Below are 18,661 nucleotides of genomic sequence, written 5' to 3'. Positions count from 1 at the left end.
CATATTGATGGATCTTTGGGCTCACTCGTTTTTGAAAAGTTTGAGACATGCGAACCATGTCTATTGGTGTATATGCATGAAGAAACTCCATGCAAATGGACCGTTTTGACTCACTTGATTTTGAATCACTTGGGACATGCAAATCATACCACATGGGCAAGATGACTGAAAAGCCTCGTTTTCAGTAAGATGTAACAAGATAGCAACTTGTTGGAAGCAACACATTTTGATGCGTGCAGTCCAATGAGTGCTGAGGCATGCAGTGAATATCGTTATGTTCTTACTTCACAGATGATTCGAGTAGATGTTGAGAATATTTACTTGATGAAACACAAGTCTGAATTATTGAATGGTTCAAGTAATTTCAGAGTGAAGTAGAAGATTGTGACAAGAGGATAAAATGTCTATGATATGATCATAGAGATGAGTATCTGAGTTACGAGTTTTGGCACACAATTAAGACATTGTGGAAATTGTTTCACAATTAATACCGCCTGGAACACCATAGTGTGATGGTGTGTCCGAACATCATAGTTGCACCCTATTGGATATGATGCATACCATGATGTCTCTTATCGAACTGCCAGGATAGTTTATGGGTTAGGCATTAAAGACAACCACATTCACTTTAAATAGGGCACCACGTAATTCCGATGAGATGACACCGTATGAATTATGGTTTAGAGAAACCTAAGTTGTCATTTCTTAAAGGTTTGGGGCTGCGACGCTTATGTGAAAAAGTTTCAGGATTAAGCTCGAACCCAAAGCGGATAAAGTACATCTTCATAGGACACCCAAAACAGTTGGGTATACCTCCTAATTCAGATCCGAAGGCAATATGAATTGTTTCTAGAATTGGGTCCTTTCTCGAGGAAAGGTTTCTCTCGAAAGAATTGAGTGGGAGGATGGTGGAGACTTGATGAGGTTACTGAACCATCACTTCAACCAGTGTGTAGCAGGGCACAGGAAGTTGTTCCTGTGGCACCTACACCAATTGAAGTAGAAGCTTATGATAGTGATCATGAAACTTCAGATCAAGTCACTCCCAAACCTCGTAGGGTGACAAGGATACGTACTACTTCAGAGTGGTACAGTAATCCTGTCTTGGAAGTCATGTTGCTAGACAACAATGAACCTACGAGCTATGGAGAAGCGATGGTGGGCCTGGATTCCGATAAATGGCTCAAGGCCATAAAACCCGAGAGAGGATCCATGTATGAAAACAAAGTGTAGACTTTGGAAGAACTACTTGATGGTCATAAGGCTGTTAGGTACATATGGATTTTGAAAGGAAGACAGACAATGATGGTAAGTGTCACCATTGAGAAAGGTCGACTTGTCGTTGAGATGTTTTTCGACAAGTTCAAGGAGTTGACTACGATGAGACTTTCTCACTCGTAGCGATGCTAAGAGTATGTTGGAATTATATTAGCAATTACTGCATTATTTATGAAATCTTGCAGATAGGATGTCAAAACATTGTTTCCTCGACGATTCTTGAGGAAAGGTTGTATGTGATACAACCGGAAGGTTTTGTCTATCCTGAAATATGCTAATAAGTATGCAAAGCTCCAGCAATCCTTCTGAGGACTGGAGTGAGCATCTCGGAGTTGGAATGTATGCTTTGATGATGATCAAAGATTTAGGGTGTATACAAAGTTTATGAGAAACTTGTATTTCCAAAGAAGTGAGTGGGAGCACTATAGAATTTCTGATGAGTATATGTTGTTGACATATTAATGATCAGAAATGACGTAGAATTTCTGGAAAGCATATAGGGTTATTTGGAAAGTGTTTTCAATGGAAAACCTGGATTAAGCTACTTGAACATTGAGCATCAAGATCTATAAGGATAGATCAAAACGCTTAATGGTACTTTCAAATGAGCACATGCCTTGACGTGATCTTGAAGGTGTTCAAGATGGATCAGTCAAAAAAGGAGTTCTTGCCTGAGTTGTAAGGTACGAAGTTAAGGGCATCCATACCTGAGCCCTTGGCGCCTCCCTCCCTCCCGTGACACCTCCTCCTCTCCCGTAGGTGCTTGGCGAAGCCCTGCAGGATTGCCACGCTCCTCCATCACCACCACGCCGTTGTGCTGCTGCTGGATGGAGTCTTCCTCAACCTCTCCCTCTCTCCTTGCTGGATCAAGGCGTGGGAGACATCGTCGAGCTGTACGTGTGTTGAACGCGGAGGTGCCGTCCGTTCGGCACTAGGATCATCGGTGATCTGAATCACGACGAGTACGACTCCATCAACCCCGTTCACTTGAACGCTTCCGCTTAGCGATCTACAAGGGTATGTAGATGCACTCTCCTTTCTACTCATTGCTGGTCTCTCCATAGATAGATCTTGGTGACGCGTAGGAAAATTTTGAATTTCTGCTACGTTCCCCAACAGTGGCATCATGAGCTAGGTCTATTGCGTAGATTCTTTGCACGAGTAGAACACAAAGTAGTTGTGGGCGTCGATATTGTTCAATATGCTTGCCGTTACTAGTCTTATCTTGATTCGGCGGCATCGTGGGATGAAGCGGCCCGGACCAACCTTACACGTACGCTTACGTGAGACCGGTTCCACCGACAAACATGCACTAGTTGCATAAGGTGGCTGGCGGGTGTCTGTCTCTCCCACTTTAGTCGGATTGGATTCGATGAAAAGGGTCCTTATGAAGGGTAAATAGCAATTGGCATATCACGTTGTGGTTCATGCGTAGGTAAGAAACGTTCTTGCTAGAAACCCATAGCAGCCACGTAAAACATGCAAACAACAATTAGAGGACGTCTAACTTGTTTTTGCAGGGTATGCTATGTGATGTGATATGGCCAAAAAGGATGTGATGAATGATATATGTGATGTATGAGATTGATCATGTTCTTGTAATAGGAATCACGACTTGCATGTCGATGAGTATGACAACCGGCAGGAGCCATAGGAGTTGTCTTTATTTATTTGTGACCTGCGTGTCAACTTAAACGTCATGTAATTACTTTACTTTATTGCTAACCGTTAGCCATAGTAGTAGAAGTAATAGTTGGCGAGGCAACTTCATGAAGACACGATGATGGAGATTGTGATGATGGAGATCATGGTGTCATGCCGGTGACGATGATGATCATGGAGCCCCGAAGATGGAGATCAAAAGGAGCAAAGTGATGATGGCCATATCATGTCACTATTTGATTGCATGTGATGTTTATCATGTTTATACATCTTATTTGCTTAGAACGACGGTAGTAAATAAGATGATCCCTTACAACAATTTCAAGAAGTGTTCTCCCCTAACTGTGCACCGTTGTGACAGTTCGCTGTTTCAAAACATCACGTGATGATCGGGTGTTTTATTCAGACGTTCAAATACAACGGGTGTTGACGAGCCTAGCATGTACAGACATGGCCTCGGAACACACGCGAAACACTTAGGGTTAACTTGACGAGCCTAGCATGTACAGACATGGCCTCGGAACACGAAGACCGAAAGGTCGAGCATGAGTCGTATAGAAGATACGATCAACATGAAGATGTTCACCGATGATGACTAGTCCGTCTCGCGTGATGATCGGACACGGCCTAGTTTGACTCGGATCATGTAATCACTTAGATGACTAGAGGGATGTCTATCTGAGTGGGAGTTCATAAGATGAACTTAATTATCCTGAACATAGCCAAAAGGATTTTGCAAATTATGTCGTAGCTCACGCTATAGTTCTACTGTTTAGAATTGTTCCTAGAGAACAATTAGTTGAAAGTTGATAGTAGCAATTATGCGGACTAGGTCCGTAAACTGAGGATTGTCCTCATTGCTTCATAGAAGGCTTATGTCCTTAATGCACCGCTCAGTGTGCTGAACCTCGAACGTTGTCTGTGGTTGTTGCGAACATCTGACATACACGTTTTGATAACTACGTGATAGTTCAGTTAAACGGTTTAGAGTTGAGGCACCAAAGACGTTTTTGAAACATCGCGAAACATATGTGATGTTTTGAGGGCTGAAATTGGGATTTCAGGCTCGTGCCCATGTCAAGAGGTATAAGACCTCCGATGACTTTCTTAACCTGCAAACTAAGGAGAAAAGCTCAATTGTTGAGCTTGTGCTCAGATTGTCTGAGTACAACAATCATTTGAATCGAGTGGGAGTTGATCTTCCAGATAAGACAGTGATGGTTCTCCAAAGTCATTGCCACCAAGCTGTTAGAGCTTCGTGATGAACTATAACATATCAAGGATAGATATGATGATCCTTGAGGTATTCGCGATGTTTGACACCGCAAAAGTAGAAATCAAGAAGGAGCATCAATTGTTGATGGTTGGTGAAACCACTAGTTTCAAGAAGGGCAAGGGCAAGAAGGGATACTTCATGAAACGGCAAATCAGCTACTGCTCTAGTGAAGAAACCCAAGGTAAAACCCAAACCCGAGACTAAGTGCTTCTGTAATAAGGGGAACAACCACTAGAGCAGAATTACCCTAGATACTTGGTAGATAAGAAGGCTGGCAAGGTCGATAGAAGTATATTGGATATGCATTGTGTTAATGTGTACTTTGCTAGTACTCCTAGTAGCACCAGGGTATTAGATACCGGTTCGGTTGCTAAGTGTTAGTAACTCGAAACAAAAGGCTACGGAATAAACGGAGACTAGCTAAAGGTGAGCTGACGATATGTGTTGGAAGTTTTTCCAAGCTTGATATGATCAAGCATCACACGCTCCCTCTACCAAAGAGATTGGTGTTAAACCTAAATAATTGTTATTTGGTGTTTGCGTTGAGCATAGACATGATTGGATTACGTCTATCGCAATACGGTTATTCATTTAAGGAGAATAATGGTTACTCTGTTTATTTGAATAATACCTTCAATGGTCTTACACCTAAAATGAATGGTTTATTAAATCTCGATCGCAGATGATACACATGTTCATGCCAAAAGATAGTAATGATAGTACCACCTACTTGTGGCACTGCCACGTAAGTCATATCGGTATAAAACGCATGAAGAAGCTCCATATTTATGGATCTTTGGGCTCACTCGTTTTTGAAAAGTTTGAGACATGCGAACCATGTCTATTGGTGTATATGCATGAAGAAACTCCATGCAAATGGACCGTTTTGACTCACTTGATTTTGAATCACTTGGGACATGCAAATCATACCACATGGGCAAGATGACTGAAAAGCCTCGTTTTCAGAAAGATGGAACAAGATAGCAACTTGTTGGAAGTAACACATTTTGATGTGTGCAGTCCAATGAGTGCTGAGGCATGCAGTGAATATCGTTATGTTCTTACTTCACAGATGATTCGAGTAGATGTTGAGTATATTTACTTGATGAATCACGAGTCTGAATTATTGAAAGGTTCAAGTAATTTCAGTGTGAAGTTCAAAGATCATCGTGACAAGAGGATAAAAGATCTATGATATGATCATAGAGATGAATATCTGAATCACGAGTTTGGCACAGAATTAAGACATTGTGGAAATTGTTTCACAACTGATACAGCCTGGAACACCATAGTGTGATGGTGTGTCCAAACGTCATAGTTGCACCCTATTGGATATGGTACATACCATGATGTCTCTTATCGAGTTACCACTATCATTCATGGGTTAGGCATTAGAGACAACCACATTCACTTTAAATAGGGCACCACGTAATTCCGATGAGATGACACCGTATGAATTATGGTTTAGAGAAACCTAAGTTGTCGTTTCTTAAAAGTTTGGGGCTGCGATGCTTATGTGGAAAGGTTTCAGGCTGATAAGCTCGAACCCAAAGCGGATAAATGCATCTTCATAGGACACCCAAAACAGTTGGGTATACCTCCTGTCTCAGATTCGAAAGCAATAAGGGATTGTTTCTAGAATCGGTTCCTTTCTCGAGGAAAAGTTTCTCTCGAAAGAATTGAGTGGGAGGATGGTGGAGACTTGATGAGGTTAGTGAACCGTCACTTCAACAAGTGTGTAGCAGGGCACAGGAAGTTGTTCCTGTGGCACCTACACCAATTGAAGTGGAAGCTTATGATAGTGATCATGAAGTTTCGGATCAAGTCACTACCGAACCTCGTAGGGTGACAAGGATACGTACTACTTCAGAGTGGTACAGTAATCCTGTCTTGAAGGTCATGTTGCTAGACAACAATGAACCTACGAGCTATGGAGAAGCGATGGTGGGCCCAAATTCCGACAAATGGTTAGAAGCCATAAAATCCGAGATAGGATCCATGTATGAAAACAAAGTGTAGACTTTGGCAGAACAACTCGATGGTCGTAAGGCTGTTGAGTGCAGATGGATTTTGAAGGGAAGACAGACAATGATGGTAAGTGTCACCATTGAGAAAGCTCGACTTGTCGTTAAGATGTTTTTCGACAAGTTCAAGGAGTTGACTACGATGAGACTTTCTCACTCGTAGCGATGCTAAGAGTCTGTTGGAATTATATTAGCAATTACTGCATTATTTATGAAATCTTGCAGATAGGATGTCAAAACATTGTTTCCTCGACGATTTTTGAGGAAAGGTTGTATGTGATACAAGCGGAAGTTTTTGTCCATCCTGAAATATGCTAATAAGTATGCAAAGCTCCAGCAATCCTTCTGAGGACTGGAGTGAGCATCTCGGAGTTGGAATGTATGCTTGGATGATGATCAAAGATTTTGGGTGTATACAAAGTTTATGAGAAACTTGTATTTCCAAAGAAGTGAGTGGGAGCACTATAGAATTTCTGATGAGTATATGTTGTTGACATATTAATGATCGGAAATGACGTAGAATTTCTGGAAAGCATAAAGGGTTATGTCACACCCTAGCTAGTCATGCATTAGAGTGTTGCATCATGTTTACTCTTTCATCAGAAACTTGAAATGGGGATCTGTGAAACCCTCAGAATCATTTTGAAAATGACCCAAATAAAAATTTCTCCAAAAGGGTCCAAGAAAATGCTCATGTTGATCTCTGAAAATATTGGACAGAGATAAAAATCAAACCAATATTTTAGTGGCTCATGGACATTTATTTTGGGCATTTGGAATTAATGCATAAATATTTGCTTTGGAAATATATTCTATATATATTAATATATGTCCAAATATTATGCCAATTATAAAGGAGCTCTGGAATAATATATCTAGCCCCTGAAAAATTTGGCATAAGTTAAATAAATGATTTAATATATTATTTAAATCAAAACAAATGTCAGAAATTAGAAAACAGAAAAAAATAAAAGGGAGAAGCTTACCTGGGCTCCTCCACTGTGCAGCCCATCCAGCTGGCCGGCCCAGCCAGCAGGCGGCCCAGCCCGTCTCCCTCCTCTGTCGTCTTCGTCCCGACAGAGGGAGGGGAGTGTGGCCGGCGCGCGCGCGCGCCACCGCGCCACGCCACCTCTCTCCCTGCCTGCCTGCCCTCCCCTTCTCGCCTCGATGCCCTGGACGACGCCACGCCTCCCCCCTGCTCTCTCTCACTCTCCCTCGGCTCTCCCCTCCTCTCCCTCGCTCTCTCTCTCACGGCCGAACACCACCGTCGCCGCCGTTCGCCACAGCAGCCGTCTCCGGCCACCCCTCGCTCCCCCGACTAGCTCAGCGGCTCCGCCTCGACCTCCTCTTCCTCCCCACCGCTCCACGGGTCTCCGGAAGCCCTGCATCGCCGCCACGTCGCCGTTCCCCTCCTCGGGCTCCGACCACCGTCGCCGTCGATTCGCCGTCTCCAGCGCGTCCCCGAGCCCGCTTCGACGCCCACTGCAACCGCGGTGAGCTACGCCACCGTTTCCCCCTCTTCTCCCCCTCGTTCCCTCACCGTAGCCTCCTCCCCACCACGGCCGAACCTCCGCCGTCGCCGAGCTCGCCGTCGACGCAGCTCCGGTGACCATTTGGTCACCCCGGCGAGTCCAACGAGTTCGTAAGGCTCCATAGAGCATCCCTAGCGCCTCGCTTCGCTCGCCTTCGAGCTCCAACCCCGTTTCCGTGCACGACCGAACTCCGGCGGCCGCAGCCGAGCTCGCCGCCGTCGACTCCGGCCACCTCAGGCCCGGCCACCACCACCGTTCGACGCGTGGGAGCAAGGGCTCTCCAACGAGCCCAAGCACAGCCTCGCCCGTGCCCTGTAGCGCGATCCCGCATCACGCCGCCGTCTCGGACCTCGCCGGCGTCATGTCGCCGGTGGGGTTTGACTTGTCCGACCTGGGGTTTGACCCCCCAGGGTCACTGACGCGTGGGCCCCGTCGGCCAGGTGGACATTATTAGCGCTAACCACTGTTAGTTAACCCCCTAACACTGACCAGTGGGCCCCAGCGCTACTAATTAGTAATTAGGATTAATTTAACCCTGTTTAACCCCCCTGTCACTGACGTGTGGGCCCCACACGTCAGGTTTGACCTCAGCCAGCCGCAGTTGACCACTGACGTCATGCTGACGTCATGCTGGCGCAATAATTATATTTCTGGATTTAAATTAAATCAGGAAATTCCAGAATATTATTTAAACTTCAAAAATTCATAACTTTTATTCTGTAACTCCAAATTGGACAAATTATATATGAAAAATGATCAGAAAAATCCAATCTATCCATCTGTACTATTTTCATGCATGATCAAACAAGTTAAATTGATGTTTCAAGCAGAACAAGGAAAAGCACTTTAAAAGGCCATATTTGAATTTGAATTTGAATCTATGATTCAAATTTGTTCAAATCCTTCTGGTTTTAGTTGCATTAGCCCAACACACCCATATTGCTATGTTTCATGCATGCATCATATTGTTGCACATTGTTTGGTGATGGTTGTGTATCGGTGTCCTTTGCGATAGGTTCTGCCTCCGAGGAGTACCGTGATTACCATAGCGAAGAATCGTATCCGTGCATCGAACCATCAGGCAAGCAACCAACCATTTGATCATATCGATACAATCCCATGTTCTCGCTCCTGCTCTCTTTTACTGCATTAAGACAACGTGATTCAAACTGCTGTGTGCTACGGTAGTTGAACCCATTTCCTCTGCATGACCTGTCATTGCCACAGTAACTAGATGAAACCCACTAGCATGTGTAGGAGTTGATTGAGCCCTATGTATGTGTTGTTCCTACCTTGCTATGCCTGCTATGCTTAGAGTCGTGTCAGGTCTGGTTCATCTGGGTGATGGGCTAGAGTGAAATGATTATGTCGGTAATGAGAGTGGTGTGGTGAACACGATTTGGTAAAGGTATCGATGAGAGGCCATGTAGGAGTACATGGTGGGTTGTTTCATTGAAGCTGACCTTAAGCACTGAGATCTGTATGTGTGATTTAAGAATCAGCTACTACCATGCATTGGGCCCGAAACCAATGGACCCTCTCGGCTTCTTATTCACCCTAGTTCTCCGTCCAGGAGTTGCAAGTAGTTTCTGGTGTTTGTAGCCTACTGGAGGCCGTGGACAGCGCTGACCGTAGGGGTGGGCTGTGATGCGGTAGGTACGTGGCACGGTGTACCGAATACCCGTTAGGTATCTCGGGAACCCTGTTCACATCGTTCGGGGCCGTATGGGAAACCTCGGCCGGACTCCCTGCGGATGGAACCTGGATAGGCGATAAACCTGGACTGGAGGCTTAGGTGATTAGGTAGGTCGTGGCCGACACCCACGTTGGGCTTCCGCTTGAAGGTTGCCGAGTACATGTCGTGTAAACGACGGTAAGTGGTGAGAGCGTGTATGAAGGAGTACACCCCTGCAGGGTTAACATGATCTATTCGAATAGCCGCGTCCGCGGTAAAGGACTACTTGGTTGCCTATACAGTTCATAGACAAGTAAATGGAAACTGTTAAAAGCCTCAAGATAAGTGTGAGTGCCGAGGATGGCTCTTCCGTAGGAAGACGGAGGTGGATCCTCGGTAGTGTATTGAAGTGGTGAGTAGTGGACTCGTGTGCGCAAAACCATTTCAAGTTGGAGTATCGTAGGATAGTCTAGCCAAGAGTCAAACTGGCTTGCTGCAATAACTCCACCAACCCTTCTTGATACTAAGCATGTATGTAGGATCTGATGTAAGTCTTGCTGAGTACCTTTGTACTCATGTTGCTATAATCTACATTTTTACAGAAGACGCTGCAACCCCTTCTGATGGGTTCTATGTAGACGTTGACATCAACGAGTAGGCTAAAGACCCAGGTGGTGACCCTGAGCTTGTGAAGGACCTTGTAGTATAGCTAGGCTTCCCAAGCCTCTTTTATTTTACTAGTTGTCTGTACTCAGACAAGTTACTTCCGCTGCTGGTTTGTATGACTGTATGACTTGTATGTTGGGTCGTGAGACCCGTACCTTCGTGTATGTTATGTATGGCTCCCTGAGCCTTAAATAAAGTACTTGTGTCGTAGAGTCATGTTGTGATGCTTCGTTGTATTTGCACATATCGAGCATATTGTGTGTATGATTGAAATGCTTGGTATGTGTGGGATCTGACTATCTAGTTGTTTATCTTTAGTAGCCTCTCTTACCGGGAAATGTCTCCTAGTGTTACCGCTGAGCCATGGTAGCTTGCTACTGCTCTGGAACACTTAGGCTGGCCGGCATGTGTCCTTCTTCGTTCCTGTGTCTGTCCCTTCGGGGAAATGTCACGCTTTGAGTACCGGAGTCCTGTTAGCCCGCTACAGCCCGGTTTACCGGAGTCCTGCTAGCCCAGTGCTACAGCCCGGACCCACTTGCTGATGACCGACACGTTCGAAGCTGGGTCATGGATGCCTGTCCCTGTAAGTCTGTGCCACTTTGGGTTTACGACTAGTCATGTCAGCCCGGGCTCTTTATCATATGGATGCTAGCGACACTATCATATACGTGAGCCAAAAGGCGCAAACGGTCCCGGGCAAAGGTAAGGCGACACCCGTGGGGATACCGTGCGTGAGGCCGCAAAGTGATATGAGGTGTTACCGGCTAGATCGATGTGACATCGAGTCGGGGTCCTGACAGCGTTGGCATCAGAGCCGGACTGCCTGTAGGTTCTCCAAGCCAAACTGGTCGATGTTGAGTCTAGAAATTCTTTAGTTATATGTAGGGGAATTTTTTGTGGGTTGGAACGTAAGGCTCTTTTTACTCCTCTATCTTATGACATTCTGATCTGAGTCAGTCCATTCTTCCACCGGGGGTTAAGGAATTAGGACCTATTCTCTCTATCAGGATCACGTGTTACTAATCAGTAGTACCTTATAAGTTTGATGGATACAAGCCTAGTTCAGTTCTACTACCACATTATGTTGTTAGAATGGATTCAGAACTTGATATGATGATGTTGAGTGTGTACGAAATCCTTTGTCAAATGTCTCAAATCCTTCTTGAGCATTTACAGCTGTTATGCTGCCGAAATTTTGCTAGAATTTCTAATGCCTTTGCATTATGATTGTGCTTTCAGATGGCCACTCGCGACCTCAATCAAGTGGTTCGCCTGACTCGATGCCTAGATGTACCCAGCCATACTGCCAAGTTGGTCAGGGTAATGACTGAGGCTGGATACCGCTGGTATCCTGAGTACACGGTCGAAGAGCAATTCCGAGACTTTAATCAAAGCCAGTATCTCTGCACTGTCAGGATATTTCCATCTTATCCTGGATCCACCGAGCCCCTTCACTGCTCCTATGGACTCGGGGTTACTATTGAGATGGCTGTGCAGGACGCCGCCTACTCTATGATGACCATTATGCGAGTCAGATCTGGTCTATTTCGGGACTCTGATTTCCGGTATATGCCAGGATCACTTCCGGGAGCACAAGGGTATCTCCAGGCTATCTATGCTGACCCCACTCAGGAGGATTCACGGACTCGCACCACTGCTGAGATGCTCGAGGATAAGGACCGTGAAAATCGGGCCTTGAGGTTAGAGCTCTTCAATACCCGTGCTGACCACTGGGCCACTTTGACTCGGTTCGCACCGGCGGTGCAAGCTGGATATTCAGATATGCGCGATCTCTATCCTGTGAGATCTGCTCTGCCAGACGTGATGGTTTGGCGTGATGTAGGAGGCATCACCCCACCTCGCGGTCCCCGCAGGCCACCGTCTGTTGGTCCAAGGCCTCATCCTAGCCCCTATGGTCCACAAGCTCCGCGAGATCGTCTGTTTCCGGATGATCATGTTGAGCTTCCAGGCTATGGAGGTGACTTCTACGAGGACTACTACGGATCGGTCTGAGTTAGTGGTAGTATCACTAGTTCGCACTAGCTGTGTCGTCTATCGTCCCGCGTGACTCGTGGGATATGACCTAGTTTGTACTCTTTCCGGAGGTGTAGAAAAATAATGTATAGGAGCTTGGAATGCCTCCGATGAGATGTAATCCTCTTTCTCACCGTAATAGTACTTTGTTTGGTCTTGTACTAAACCCTGTATGGTGTGTATGACGATGGAATAAAGAAGCAGTTTCTGTATCTACCATGTCATACGGATGATCATCTTGCATTTCGAGTTATTCCTTACATTTTGTATCCTATGTCGGAATTTTATCATCCTGACTAAATCATTGTCTTGTTTACCTAGGATGGTCAACACGCGCGCTAACCCTGCTTCTCAAGAGCAGGCCGAAGGCAGTGAAGGCAGGAATGAAAATCTGCCTCATCCTCCTTCACTAGCCGAGGTTATGATGGAAGCTGAGAGAAACAAGCGGGAGACCAACCGTTTGTTGGAGCGTATTGAACAGAACACGGCACACCATCAGAGGACTAACGTGGTGTCACTCAGTGATTTTATCAAATTACATCCACCCACGTTCCACCACTCCGTCGAGCCTCTCGACGCTGATGACTGGCTTCGCAGTATCTCTCACAAACTGCGTTCCGCGCTGGTAGCGGAGGCTGACAAGGTCACCTTTGCTGCATATCATCTTGAAGGCCCCGCCAGTCTATGGTGGGAAATTATGGAGCTATGCGCCCAGCGGGCCATGTCACTACTTGGGCTGAGTTCAGCGAGGCTTTCCGTGAGCATCACATTCCGGAGGGTCTCATGGACCGTAAACGTGAAGAATTTTGCAGTTTCACCCAAGGCCGACTTTCTGTGGATGTTTACAGCAGGGAGTTTGGTAATCTCGCACGATATGCAACCGAGGAAGTTTCTACTGACGCCAAGAAGCAAGCAAGGTTCCGTAAGGGCCTTAGTCCTGAGCTTCGCCGTGACCTCCGTCTGCATGAGTGCACATCTTTCCAGAAACTTGTCAACAAAGCCATCAGTGCTGAAACTGGTCAGACTGACTATGACGCAACACGCAAGCATGGCCGTGATATGGGTTCCTCATCCGGTGCTGGTCCTCAGAAGCGCCGCGTGTGGGTACCCAACACCGCCCTGCCACCCAGGTTCACACCGAGGCCATCCTTTCCAGGCGCCTCGCCCCGTTCAACAGTCTGCACCGGCCAAGCCCTATGGGGGTCCAACCAACAATGCTCCTCCACGTACCAGTTCCGTGACTTGTTTCAAGTGTGGGGAATCTGGCACTATATGCGTGAGTGTCCCCAGACCAACCCCAATCAATCTGCTAAAGCTGTTGGCCGTGGCAAGCCGACAGGAAAATATTCCACGCCAAGCCGGTCACCGCCTCACGTGGCCATGTCAACTGTATCTCTGCCGAAGAAGCTCAAGAGGATCCCAACGTCGTTCTCGGTACGCTTCTTGTTAATTGCCACCCGGCATCTGTTCTTTTCGATACAGGAGCCTCTCATTCTTTTATATCTGAAAATTATGCTCGTTTGCATAACGTCGCATTCGGTGATATGCCAACCTCTATGGTAATTCAAACTCCGGGATCCAAATGGCAAACTTCTAGAGTAAGCCATGGAAATGAAATCCAAGTCGACAGACTTGTTTTCCTTGCCTCTTTGATAGCCCTTAAATTTTCAGATATTAATATCATTTTGGGTATGGACTGGATGTCAGCTCATCATGCCAAAATTGATTGCTTCTCTAGGACTGTTCAACTCACTCACCCTTCGGGCAAGATAGTCAATGTCTTGACCCGATTAGCCAAGCGACAATTATATTCTCTTAACGCCAGCCCTTTGCCAGACCTTGAGGACGTTCCGGTAGTCCGTGACTTTCCGGATGTTTTCCCAGAGGAATTGCCAGGTGTTCCACCTGACAGGGATGTTGAGTTCGTAATAGACCTCATTCCAGGAACCGTTCCGATTGCTAGAAGACCTTATAAGATGGCACCCCTAGAGCTAGCCGAGCTTAAGAAACAACTCGATGAGTCCTTGAAAAAGGGTTTCATCCGACCTAGCTCTTCTCCGTGGGCTTGCCCCGTCCTATTCGTCAAGAAGAAGGATGGTACGGACCGGATGGTTGTAGATTACCGACCTGTCAATTTGGTCACAATCAAGAACAAATATCCACTTCCCAGGATCAACGACCTGTATGATCAGCTCGCTGGATCCTCAGTCTTCTCCAAGATGGATTTGAGGTTGGGCTACCATCAAATCAAAATCAGAAACGGGGACATTCCTAAAACGGCCTTTGTTACTCGTTATGGCCAATACGAGTACACCGTCATGTCCTTCGGTTTAACCAACGCTCCAGCCACCTTTTCTCGGTTAATGAACTCAATCTTCATGGAGTATTTGGATAGATTCGTTGTAGTTTACCTCGATGATATAGTCATCTACTCCAAGAACGAGGAAGAACATGCCGAACATCTAAGGCTAGTGTTGCAGAAACTTCGAGAGCATCGCCTTTATGCTAAATTTTCTAAATGTGAATTCTGGTTGCCAGAAGTGACCTATCTGGGTCATGTAATATCTGGTAAAGGTATTGCTGTCAACCCTGAGCGAGTTCAAGCCGTCCTTAACTGGACTCCACCTGAATCGGTCAAGCAAGTTCGGAGTTTTCTAGGCTTAGCGAGCTATTGTCGTCGCTTTGTCGAGAACTTCTCCAAGGTTGCCAAACCTCTAACCGAACTCCTCAAGAAAGATAAGAAGTTCGAGTGGACTCCACAATGTGAGCACAGCTTTCAGGAACTGAAAAGACGCCTGACTTCTGCTCCCGTACTGGTACCGCCAGACTTCTCCAAGGATTTTGTTATCTACTGCGACGCCTCGCGACAAGGACTAGGTTGCATTCTCATGCAAGATCGACACGTAATTGCCTACGCTTCACGGCAATTGCACCCACATGAGGAGAATTATCCTACTCATGATCTAGAGCTTGCAGCCGTAGTCTATGCACTTAAGACCTGGCGACATTACCTCCTCGGTAATCGTTGCGAAATATTCACTGATCACCAAAGCCTGAAGTACATTTTCACCCAACCAGATCTGAATCTCAGGCAAAGACGTTGGGTTGAATTGATCACAGATTTCGATTTAGGAATAACCTACACCCCAGGGAAAGCCAACGTCATGGCTGATGCGCTAAGTCGTAAATCTTATTGTAACAACCTGATGTTACAACAAAGTCAACCGCTTCTCCATGAGGAATTTCGGAAGCTTAACCTTCACATTGTTCCTCAAGGTTTTCTTTCCACCTTGGTGGCAAAACCTACCCTTACAGATCAGATTATCAAGGCACAGAAGGTAGATCCGGGAATCTCCCGCATCAAGAGAAACATTCGGAAAGGAATTGCGAATTGCTTCTCCATTAATGATCAAGGGGTCGTATACTTCGGGAATCGACTAGTGGTTCCCAAAGTGCGAAACCTGAGGCGTTTGATCCTTAAGGAAGCTCATGAATCTCCTCTCACCATTCATCCCGGTAGCACTAAGATGTATCAGGACCTACGCCAGAGGTTCTGGTGGACTAGGATGAAGAGAGAAATTGCTCAGTATATTGCAAATTGCGACGTCTGTCGTCGTGTAAAAGCAGAGCACCAACGGCCTGCTGGCACCCTTCAACCCTTAGCTATTCCTGAATGGAAATGGGATAAAAATTGGTATGGATTTCATTACCGGTTTGCCCAGGACCAAGAGAGGGAATAATGCTATTTTCGTCGTGGTCGATCGTCTTTCCAAAGTAGCCCATTTCCTACCTGTTCAAGAGTGTATAACCGCTAGTCAGCTGGCAGACTTATACATCTCCCGAATAGTGTCTCTCCATGGTGTTCCTTTGGAAATTAAGTCGGATCGAGGAAGTCTTTTCACCTCTCGATTTTGGGAAAGTTTCCAAAATGCTATGGGAACCCGTCTCTCCTTTAGCACCGCCTTCCACCCTCAGTCGAGTGGTCAAGTGGAACGCGTCAACCAGATTCTAGAAGACATGCTTCGAGCCTCTGTTATCTCATTCGGAATGGATTGGGAGAAGTGCCTTCCATTTGCCGAATTCGCTTATAACAACAGCTATCAATCTAGCTTGGGTAAAGCCCCTTTTGAAGTTCTCTATGGACGACGGTGTCGAACACCCCTTAACTGGTCAGAGACCGGGGAAAGACAATTCTTTGGCCCGGATATGATTCAGGAAGCAGAAGAACAAGTTCGCATCGTTCATGAAAAGTTGAAAACAGCCCAATCTCATCAAAAGAGGCAATATGACCGAAAACATAAGGCTATGACTTTCGAGGTTGACGAGAAGGCTTATCTTCGGGTCACCCCTCTGAAGGGAACCCATCGTTTCGGTATCAAAGGCAGATTGGCTCCTCGTTACATTGGACCTTTTCGCATTCTCGCCAAACGAGGAGAAGTTGCCTACCAGTTGGAACTACCTCCGCATCTCTCCAGAGTCCACGATGTCTTCCACGTTTCTCAACTCAGGCGTTGCCTCTCGGATCCTATCCGTAAAGTGGACCACGAAACGCTTGATCTCCAAGATAATCTTACATATCGAGAGTACCCCGTTCGTATCCTCGATCAGGCCGAACGTATCACCCGACGTCAGAACATCAAGTTCCTCAAAGTACAATGGTCGCACCATTCTGAGGATGAAGCAACCTGGGAAAGGGAGGATCGTCTTCGACTTGAGTACCCCGCCTTCTTCCCGGAGGAACCCAAATCTCGGGACGAGATTCTTTTGAGTGGGGGTGAGTTGTCACACCCTAGCTAGTCATGCATTAGAGTGTTGCATCATGTTTACTCTTTCATCAGAAACTTGAAATGGGGATCTGTGAAACCCTCAGAATCATTTTGAAAATGACCCAAATAAAAATTTCTCCAAAAGGGTCCACGAAAATGCTCATGTTGATCTCTGAAAATATTGGACAGAGATAAAAATCAAACCAATATTTTAGTGGCTCATGGACATTTATTTTGGGCATTTGGAATTAATGCATAAATATTTGCTTTGGAAATATATTCTATATATATTAATATATGTCCAAATATTATGCCAATTATAAAGGAGCTCTGGAATAATATATCTAGCCCCTGAAAAATTTGGCATAAGTTAAATAAATGATTTAATATATTATTTAAATCAAAACAAATGTCAGAAATTAGAAAATAGAAAAAAATAAAAGGGAGAAGCTTACCTGGGCTCCTCCACTGTGCAGCCCATCCAGCTGGCCGGCCCAGCCAGCAGGCGGCCCAGCCCGTCTCCCTCCTCTGTCGTCTTCGTCCCGACAGAGGGAGGGGAGTGTGGCCGGCGCGCGCGCGCGCCACCGCGCCACGCCACCTCTCTCCCTGCCTGCCTGCCCTCCCCTCCTCGCCTCGATGCCCTGGACGACGCCACGCCTCCCCCCTGCTCTCTCTCACTCTCCCTCGGCTCTTCCCTCCTCTCCCTCGCTCTCTCTCTCTCACGGCCGAACACCACCGTCGCCGCCGTTCGCCACAGCAGCCGTCTCCGGCCACCCCTCGCTCCCCCGACTAGCTCAGCGGCTCCGCCTCGACCTCCTCTTCCTCCCCACCGCTCCACGGGTCTCCGGAAGCCCCGCATCGCCGCCACGTCGACGTTCCCCTCCTCGGGCTCCGACCACCGTCGCCGTCGATTCGCCGTCTCCAGCGCGCCCCCGAGCCCGCTTCGACGCCCACTGCAACCGCGGTGAGCTACGCCACCGTTTCCCCCTCTTCTCCCCCTCGTTCCCTCACCGTAGCCTCCTCCCCACCACGGCCGAACCTCCGCCGTCGCCGAGCTCGCCGTCGACGCAGCTCCGGTGACCATTTGGTCACCCCGGCGAGTCCAACGAGTTCGTAAGGCTCCATAGAGCATCCCTAGCGCCTCGCTTCGCTCGCCTTCGAGCTCCAACCCCGTTTCCGTGCACGACCGAACTCCGGCGGCCGCAGCCGAGCTCGCCGCCGTCGACTCCGGCCACCTCAGGCCCGGCCACCACCACTGTTCGACGCGCGGGAGCAAGGGCTCTCCAACGAGCCCAAGCACAGCCTCGCCCGTGCCCTGTAGCGCGATCCCGCATCACGCCGCCGTCTCGGACCTCGCCGGCGTCATGTCGCCGGTGGGGTTTGACTTGTCCGACCTAGGGTTTGACCCCCCAGGGTCACTGACGCGTGGGCCCCGTCGGCCAGGTGGACATCATTAGCGCTAACCACTGTTAGTTAACCCCCTGACACTGACCAGTGGGCCCCGGCGCCACTAATTAGTAATTAGGATTAATTTAACCCTCTTTAACCCCCCTGTCACTGACGTGTGGGCCCCACACGTCAGGTTTGACCTCAGCCTGCCGCAGTTGACCACTGACGTCATGCTGACGTCATGCTGGCGCAATAATTATATTTCTGGATTTAAATTAAATCAGGAAATTCCAGAATATTATTTAAACTTCAAAAATTCATAACTTTTATTCTGTAACTCCAAATTGGACAAATTATAT

The sequence above is a fragment of the Triticum aestivum genome, chromosome 1B, assembly GCF_018294505.1.
Source record: "Triticum aestivum cultivar Chinese Spring chromosome 1B, IWGSC CS RefSeq v2.1, whole genome shotgun sequence".
Lineage (NCBI taxonomy): Eukaryota > Viridiplantae > Streptophyta > Magnoliopsida > Poales > Poaceae > Triticum > Triticum aestivum.
This window is presented reverse-complemented; position numbering follows the sequence as displayed.